Source organism: Podarcis filfolensis (assembly GCF_964270895.1).
Source record: "Podarcis filfolensis genome assembly, chromosome: 3".
In the NCBI taxonomy this organism is placed as follows: Eukaryota; Metazoa; Chordata; class Lepidosauria; order Squamata; family Lacertidae; genus Podarcis; species Podarcis filfolensis.
This window is the reverse complement of record NC_139606.1, coordinates 75945800-75955386: the sequence shown is the minus strand read 5'-3', so window position 1 is coordinate 75955386 and position 9587 is coordinate 75945800.

Genomic DNA, 9587 nt, shown 5'->3' with positions numbered 1-9587 from the left:
TCCTTTTTAATGGAAGTTGTGCGAGTTCCTCCATCTGCAGCTGCGCAGAGATAACAAATGCTCCCAGAAGGACTGAAGAATACACCGAAGAATTAAATGCTTTTGTAATTATTAATGCGCTGGGGATAATAAGCCAGCGTGGGGACCAAACAGGAGGGTGGAAAACCCAAGCAGAGCGAGTTCAAGAGAAAGCTACGATATGGGAATGGAAGATAAGGCATCAAAAATAAAACCTGCCAGCGTAGAAATTATCTGTGTTTTTCATCTCTTGCACATCGAAACCAAACCAGAAAACTCTGCAATGGGAATGCAAGAGGAACGGCAACAGGGCTCAGCACAGGGTCAAATCAAAGAGAAAATGGATGACTAACAGACTGTGCTAAAGCAAAAAATAATAATTTCTGAAAGGCAATTAGGGAGGTCAAGCCTGCAGGGGTTGAATCTGGCCGTATGTTCTCACGTGACAAATTTCTCCTCCTTTGTGCTGCCACACTTGTATGAACAAGTAGATAAGCTGCTCGGAAGCAGGTGGAGAAAACTGAGTCACAGAGCTGGGTTAGGAGAAGAGGCCCACTTGCTGGCAGTCATTAAAAAGTTGCTCTTCTTGTGGCTTCTGTAGGTAGATAAGCTGAAGGGTGTGGCAGAGAGACTGAGCTACTGGCTCATCAGGAAGTCCCTGGTTTTAATCTGGTCTAGGGGAGGGGACTGTGGGTTAAACCACAGAGCCTAGGGCTTGCCAATCAGAAGGTCCCATTGTTCAGTCCCAGCTCCTGCCAACCTAGCAGTTCGAAAGCACGTCAAAGTGCAAGTAGATAAATAGGTACCGCTCCGGCGGGAAGGTAAATGGCGTTTCCGTGTGCTGCTCTGGTTCGCCAGAAGTGGCTTAGTCATGCTGGCCACATGACCCGGAAGCTGCATGCCGGCTCCCTTGGCCAATAAAGCAAGATGAGCGCCACAACCCCAGAGTCGGCCACGACTGGACCTAATGGTCAGGGGTCCCTTTACCTTAGGGGGTGGGGAAGCTGTTGTTGGGCCACAGCTCCTAGAAGCCCTCACCACTAGGGGTGGGCCCAGTGCTATTTTTCTGAGGGAATTCAAGGGTACACAGTACTGGCACCTTTTTCCTAGAAAAAAAGCGCTGGTTAAAAATGTGGCACTTACTGTAACAACTTCAACAACTTACTGTAACAACCTTTCCCCCCCCCAGAAGTCAATATGTCAATTTCGGTTTCCCTCAGTTTCCGATTTTTCCAATGTTAAATTCAGGTCTCCACATCAGTTTGCATATTCTTTTTTTAAAAAAGTCCTTATGAAAAATTCATCAGCATTTTAGTGTGATTTCTCCTAATAGGCACATTTTTGCATGCAATCTTGCCTAACAGACAAAATTTTGCAAAGCAGTTTCCCCTTATACAAATCATTTTTGTTATATTATTTTCACTAATATTACAGATTTGGCGGGCAGGCGGGGGGTGGGGTGGGCAATAAGATTGAGAGAATATGTCTTGTCTAACAGCCACCTAGTGAGCTCATGGCAGATGTGAGGTTGAAAGCAAGGATTTACTGAGTCTCTTAGCCACTACGCAATAGCAATGCTAGGCTATTCAACAGAGGCACTCTGACAAATTCAATAAAGATACAAGGGGGTTTCCAGACTGTTGTTATTTCTGGGTGGGATTCAATTACATACTGGCAAATTTGTGTCTTGAAATCATAGTGGATTGAGAGGTCCTGTGGAGTGAAGGTGCTTCCCCAAAAGATGGGACTTTTTGCAATAAGGAAAGTGATGGGACAGGTGGGATAACGTTTACTGTGAAGCATTGGGATCCAGCCTCCCCACAAACAAATCAGGATGAATGCAAATAAACAGGGCATCTGTTTGTGGTATTATGTTTGCTCTGCCGTAGCCGCCATTCCCAGAGCAAATGGACGACAGCCACTACATTCTATAATAATCCAGTTTACTACAAATGGCCAAATGGTGATCCTGAGCTATAAGAATTTTGCTGGTGATAAAAAAAGATGTTTGCTTTGGGGAAATCCCCTGTGGGTTGCTACCCCACCACTTCACATTGTTAATTAAGTGCCTCAACCGTTGCGTTTGCACTCTTTAAACAGTATGGTTTCTGCCTTTAAAATATTTGCCAAGCACGCCTCCCGTTCAATTTTGTAATCATTGTATGTCATATAAACCAGTTTGTGAACATAACAGTAACATACCATCTGTTATGCTGGCAGTCGCTTAGACAGGAATGAAATTCCAATTAAGTTCCATTAGCCGATCCAGGAAATGATGGATCCCACATGAAACTTTGTCATCAGCAAACCCCCATTAATTACAAATGTTGCTCTTTCTCCCCCGCTATTTCTGTTTTTGGTGGGTGTTTTTTTTGTTTTTGTTTTTTTGCTATCCCTCCCTTGTTGTCAAAAAGAAACAGTTTAGACAGTTGTTGTGTTTCTAAAGGAAGACCCATATGGCAGGTAAATTGGAAAAGCCACACTGCGAAATACATATCAGGGTGGTACAGCTGGTGTGTAAATAACCTCTTTGGTCTGACAAGTGAGAATTACATCAAATGCAGATATATAAAGAAAGCTGCGTGGAAGACGGGGACCTCCTAATTAAAAAACTCTGCTCTGGAAGCAGATTCGGCTTTGTCTGAAACCTCACAGATCCATCTCCTTTCCTGCAAAGGACTTCAAGCTGTCACCAAATAGTCAAGCAACTGTTCTTCCCTGTGACTCTCTACAAATAAAGTCAGGACAGGTTATTAAAGAAATATCACAGGAAGCCTCTAAGGGGATAAAGAATGTCTGGATTTTGTGTTCTGTCTCAGAAATGTTTTTTTATTTACATAAGACATCCTCTCCAAAACTTGACACAGCTTCCATCAGAGGAAAACTACAAAACTGCAATAAAACAAATGAAGAACACCGGTAGTTCCAACAGAATTAAGAGCTATAGTGACAATGCAAAGCTGCAATGCACACTCACCACAGCCTTGCAGAAGATGTAGGTTTTACATCCTCTTTTCAGCCCAGGGGAAATGTTCCCTTATGGGAATCCTTCCAGCAGCTGCATGGTAGTGCTGGGTTAAGCCACTGGCAAAATGGGACAGAGCAACAGATGCAACTCTTACCTTTGCAGTAAGCTATGTTCCAGCCAAACCAAACTCAAGAGGTCTTTGCACACCCACATCTCTTCATCCTCCATCTAACAAGCAAAGGTGTTCAAGGAAACATTCCAGACAGGAAAAAGCATTAAAGGAAGTCAGCAACCAGGCTGAGGAGGGGGTGTGGCCTGGGTTGGGTCCTGAGGGCCGGATAGAGAAGTATTGAGAGCCACATCCAGGCCTGAGGCTCCACAGCCCTGTTCTACAGAAAGCACGAGATCAGGACAGCTTGTCTTATTCCAGCCACAGGCTCAGAGCAAGTGGAGAAAAAGCACACTGTACCCATGCCTTGTATCATATCTCTCCTCCTTGTGCCATGTGGGAACAACAGCACAGGGACCGCACCTCAGAACACAGGCAGACCCTGGGCTCACATGGGGTGATTTCTAACTAAGGGTGGACAGAGCCATCTGTTTCAGTTTCACTTATGTTCATTCACATCTCCTAAGTTCAAGTTTCTGCATCAATGTGGGGTGAGCCAGTGTGGTGTGGTGGTTCAGAGCAGTGGACTCGTAATCTGGTGAACCAGGTTTGATTCCCCGCTCCCCCACATGCAGCTACTGGGTGACCTTGGGCTAGTCACACTTCTCTGAGGTCTCTCAGCCTCACTCACCTCACAGAGTGTTTGTTGTGGGGGAGGAAGAGAAAGGAGATTGTTAGCCGCTTTGAGACTCCTTAGGGTAGTGATAAAGCGGGATATCAAATCCAAACTCCTCCTCCTCCTCTTTTTAAAATTACAAAAATAACACTGCATGGCAACTGCTATTTGTATTTTACAAAATAGGCATTTTAGCCCAAAACATACATATTTTGTAATAAAGCCCACTTTTGCTCCTGCCCCCACCCACCACAGGTGTGCCCCCAACCCCAAGGTTGTCCAGAAGGAAACATGACCCTTGGACTGAAGGTGGTTCCTCACCCTCGAGATAAAGAAACAACCAGCCCATCTATCATAGGAAGGACCAGACCCTTCCAGTTCCAGAGTACTGCCATTTCCTACCAGTAGCCCTTCCACATTGTTTGTATTCGCTTTCAACCTGTTTAACCTCATCAGTTTGATCACAGCCTTCAGGGGCTGATTTAGAAGGGAGACAGCTGCTCTTGGCTGTCTAGGGAATGGAATATGGAGATGGTAATCACCAGCATACAACCAACTTCAAAGGCCCAGATAACACTCAGCTCTGAAAGATCTTGCCCACCATGAGCCCAGATTCAGACATAACCTTAAGCCAAACCAGTAACAGGACTGGGGAAGGAGTGAAACTAATGTGATTTTTCTTGCTAAGTACCTGCATGCGGTGGGGGACGCAGGTGGCGCTGTGGGTTAAACCACAGAGCCTAGGACTTGCCGATCAGAAGGTCGGCGGTTCGAATCCCCACAACGGGGTGAGCTCCCGTTGCTCGGTCCCTGCTCCTGCCAACCTAGCAGTTCGAAAGCACGTCAAAGTGCAAGTAGATAAATAGGTACTGCTCCAGCGGGAAGGTAAACGGCGTTTCGTGTGCTGCTCTGGTTTGCCAGAAGCGGTTTAGTCATGCTGGCCGCATGACCCGGAAGCTGTACGCCGGCTCCCTCGGCCAGTAAAGCGAGATGAGCGAAGCAACCCCAGAGTCATCCGCGACTGGACTTAACTGTCAGGGGTCCCTTTACCTTTACCTGCATGCTCACTTGTTCCTACTTAGTCAGGATGACTATCAGCTGAACTGAGAATTCTTGCATGTGTCACTACAACATCTTCTCATTCCTTGATAATAGACTTATCAATTTAACCACCACTGCTGATTGATTGACTTTAACATTCAGTAAGTAAAGTCCAGAGCGCCCACCTGCTGAGTCTCCTCCTTCACAATAAAAAAAAGTGAAACACTCCCCTGGGTCTAGAGATGTTGTTTGTTACATTGGAACACTGGGCTGCAAGGCATTCTGGAAAGGTTAACATTTCCCATTCAAACTGCATTATTAGTAAGTAACACTACAGCTTATACACAGGCACTGTACAAACATTGTCAAAGGACAAGAAGACAGAGTTACTGCAAAGGTTACTTCAGTCTATGCAGTCTATGCAGTGCTTTTTTTCTAAAAAAAAAATATGTTTAGGGTACTCTCATTTTCCTACTCATATTGAAATACTGCCCCTCAATGTGGCCAAACTTAGATTCACAAAATGTTTAGGGGTATGCGTACCCCTGTGTTTCCTCAGAAAAAAAGCACCGAGTCTATGCATCCAAACACTCATGCATGCAATATGCAAAACCAGTTGGTTAATTAAAGCAGGGAGGCAAATCAAAGGTTCCCAAATCCATCTAGCTATACTTTTTTTATTTCTTTGTGACATAGATCACGAGAACCCAAGTTATAGGTAGTTTTGCACATCCTAAGATGTGGCAAAAAAAAAGGCAAATGCTAAACTAGGCAAATGCATTTCTTGTACCATCCCCCATTGTCATGTGTGAAAAGGAAAGTGCTGAACATCTTCCTATTTTTTGTAACACAAAGCCACTCAAAATATATGGAATAAAATGGCCAACAAGATATTCTTGGGGAATTATCCTGATTACATCTCTCAAAATTTGCAAGCTTCCCTATAACCATTCTCTACTCATTACCCATTAATGCTCCACTTAAAAACACACACAAACTAAACAGTAATTTACCCTGTAATACTTTTACCAATAGCTGAAAGCCCAAGGAATGCTGATAGCATCATCCACGAGCCAATTGCCCTGTGCACTCCCAGAAGTGATTGCGTGGGAGCTGTTGAGTGCATGAAACATACTTTAGGTTTTAATAAATGGCCAGTGAAGAGCACTCAAAGTGAAAAGTCCCCCCCGCCCTTTTCAATGCAGAAAGTATCCACACACAATGCAAGAAAGTCCTCAGAGCTGAATGTGATGGTGGTGGTTTTCTTAACCCACTCTGAGCACCATGAATATGGGGCTATGGAAATGATAAATATTGGTTATCATGGGCAATAATCGCATTTGTGAAACAAAGTAGTATACAAAATGTTGATGGTGGTTTGTGTGGACCCAGGGAAGGCCTTGAGAATCTTGCTGTAACCATTAAAACCCAAATCATGTCCAGGAAAAAAAAATCCAATTTTACAAATGTAGAAATGCTATGATGCTGCCACTTTGTGAGCCAATTATAATATGAGCTTCAAAAACAACAACAAATTCAGAAATTACTTTTACCGTATGTGAGTTAAGATAATTATGCTACATTGCTTAAGGCTTGCAGTACAGTTGAAGATATTTCGTTCCTTGTAAAAATTTGTTTTCATCTTGTCTGTGCCTCTCATAATAACCGCAGGTAAATGCATTTTAAAATGTAATTTATATAATTGAATGCATTTTTAAACTGAAATTTTGCCAAAAGCAATTGAAAACTCAGATGATAGCAAGAAAGCTTCTCCAGGAGGCTGTATACTTTATTAAAATGAGAAGAACCATAAGTCGCAAGCGCATTTCATATAAATTGAAAAATGGGATGAGCAAAATCTAATAGATGATTTTAAGTGATATGACACATCCTTTCACAACATACTGAAGAATAACACACATTTTCTAGCAAGCTGCAATGGTTTTTGAGAACTAACTGGGACAGGTCAAAGTTCAATACAATATGAGGAATACATTTGAGTTGGTATGAAAGGTTCTTTGAAATAGCAGAAAAGGAATTCATTTTGCAATTGTTGAAGTATCTGCAGCACAAAACAACTGAGTGGCCATCAAAAATGGGAGAATATAAGGCATGATCCTAAATCTGATGTTAAGTGGCAGAAAATATGTTCATTACTTCTGTGGTCCTAAGCATATGTATGAGGAAGTAAAGTCCATCGAACTAAATAAGATGTATAGGTGGGAATATGACAGCCATCCAACTAAAACAAGGTATTCCATGAATTTAGCAATTCACAGAATGGGACTTTCCTACCTCTCCACAGTCCCCCCCCCCCCCGCAATTCTGCTGCTAGGAGTTGGGGGACCACTAGGAATGGTATAGGAAGCTGAAGCACAGCCGGGAGTTAGCACAAATTACTCTCCCCTCTTATGTGAAGGAGCAACCTGGGATCCAAGCTTTGGTCCTTTAGCACAAAACTGACTAGTTTTATTTTTAAAGTATGACTTTTTGCATAAGCCCCCGTTTCCTCTTAAAATTCAAATAACCACCTTTTTTCTGCTTCATGAAAACAAAATGCTTATAAAAGGTCCACAGAAGCTCATCCTTGTAAAATAATCTTACTTCCACCCCACTTCTTTGAGCAGCAAGAAGTTTCAGGAACTCAGCATTTATCCAGATTTGGTTTCCGTTTGAAGGTCACTGGAGGCTAATTGGCATTTTGCGATGTTCATTTCTTTATATACAGGTTGAGCATAGTTGGAGATACATCTTAAATTAGGGGTCAGTAAACCATGGACCTCTAAATATTGTTATAATACAACTGTTGCTGCTTCCACCAACATCCTTGACCATTAAGTATGCTGGCTGAGTCTGATGGGAGTTGGAGACTGCAATTATCTGGAGATCTGCAAGTTGACAACCCATCTTAAACAACTGAACGGATAAAAGTCCACGGCTCCCACATCAGACCTCCATGGAGACCAACCTGGAACCTTAGGTTGTTCACACAGCCAAAACTCTTTCTCGGTTTCTGTCTCAAAAGGGCAGACTATTGCTTTTACACCTGGATGAATAACCTCTTGTATTGGACAACGCAGACATTTTATACTGGGAAGGCCACGATTTAAAATTTGGCTGGCATGCATGTCTTTGGTATGGGAAAGCTAAAATCTGTAAGAGTTTTATGAACCACATTCTCAGGAAGGATTTGTAGTGTTTGGGAGAAATATAAAAATTTGCTGGAAAGGAAAACACCTTTACAGTTATCCCCCATTGAAGCAATTACAATTAAGAGAGTTAATATGGATAGACAATGGGCAATTTACAGGGAACTGCTGGATTTTACAGGGGGGGTGGGACCCAGACTGAAACCTATGGAAAAATTAAGGAGCCAAGTTACGGACTGGCTACAATACCACCAGCTATATGTTTAAGTTAGATTTAAAAAACAGGTGTTTTTAAACAGCTTATCATCACTAATGTAAACTACATGTCATGATATGCAGTTAAGATTCCGTATTGCTTGAGAAATCCTTGTTAGAGCCGAGTCTGATTTAAGGAAGGCCTTAACCTTACTAAAATTCCAGCAGATGCCCCTGGCTTCTGTAGATGGACAGGCTGCAAACTGACTTTTGATCCGTGCCATTGTTCTGTTGGGGTGAAAAACAGTGGAAGCCCTTCCTTACTACGTATTGCACTGTGTGTTTCCAAGAATATTGGGAATATGTTTCTAAAGCAACTTCTGAGAGATTATTAACTCTGGTCCTACCAGCAGAACTTAGAATTCCTGCTGGCCAATGGCAGCAAAGCAATTTTATACAGTGACTGTTTTTGCTCTGGCAGCCAGGAAGCAACAAAAATGACTCATGTTGTGGGTTGTGATCATGCTGCTTGGCTATTGGACTACTGTAACTCTGTAGAGATGTTTTGTATGTATTTCTTTGACTACTGCCTGATTGGATTTATTATTTTTGGTTGATATTTTGTTCTGCTCTGTTATGGCCAAAGGGTAAAATAAATAAACTTGAAATGAACTTCTCAAAAGCAATCCAGCTGAAGTTAGTTGTGCTTAAGTCCCATCAGAATCAAAGGGGTGGCGCAGTTAAGTTAGTTAAGACTAATCTGCTGTATGGATTTCAGCAATGTGATGGACACAATCCTATGTCGCAGGTCCAATGGCTGGATCAAAATTAAGATTTGGAAAAGCAAAGCAATTTTTCACCATCACAGTATTCAAACAAGCAAGGAACCAAATACTTATTTAGAATACGGAGGCGTCAAAGGTATGTAGCAATAAATGAACAAAATAATAGAATTGTACAGTTGGAAGGCATCATGAGGGTTACCTAGTCCAACCTGTGCAATGCAAGAATCTTTTTGCCCAACCTGGGGTTTAAACTCATGATTCTGAGATTAAGAGTCTCACGCTCTACTGACTGATCTATCCCACATATCACTGTTTGGTCATTTTAGCCAAAGGTAAGCTGGCTGGGTAAGCTCAAGAAAATTAAGAGAAATAAATACAATTTGAAACTAAATACAAGTAGGCACCCAAGCCTTTAGAACAGGCAGCTGTGGAATTAATAGAATGTACTTACCAATGGCAAAATACTGAATGAAAAGTAATTCTGTTTGGTCATATTAAGGGGAGGGGAGGAATTAAAAAAAAGGGAAGTCTTACATTTGAACGAAATGAGAAACATTAACCAGTTTTCTAAATAAACTCCCATTCAAAAATATCATTGGTGCTCCTATGTTCTGCTCCCATTGCAACATGCATTTCTGATTTCAGT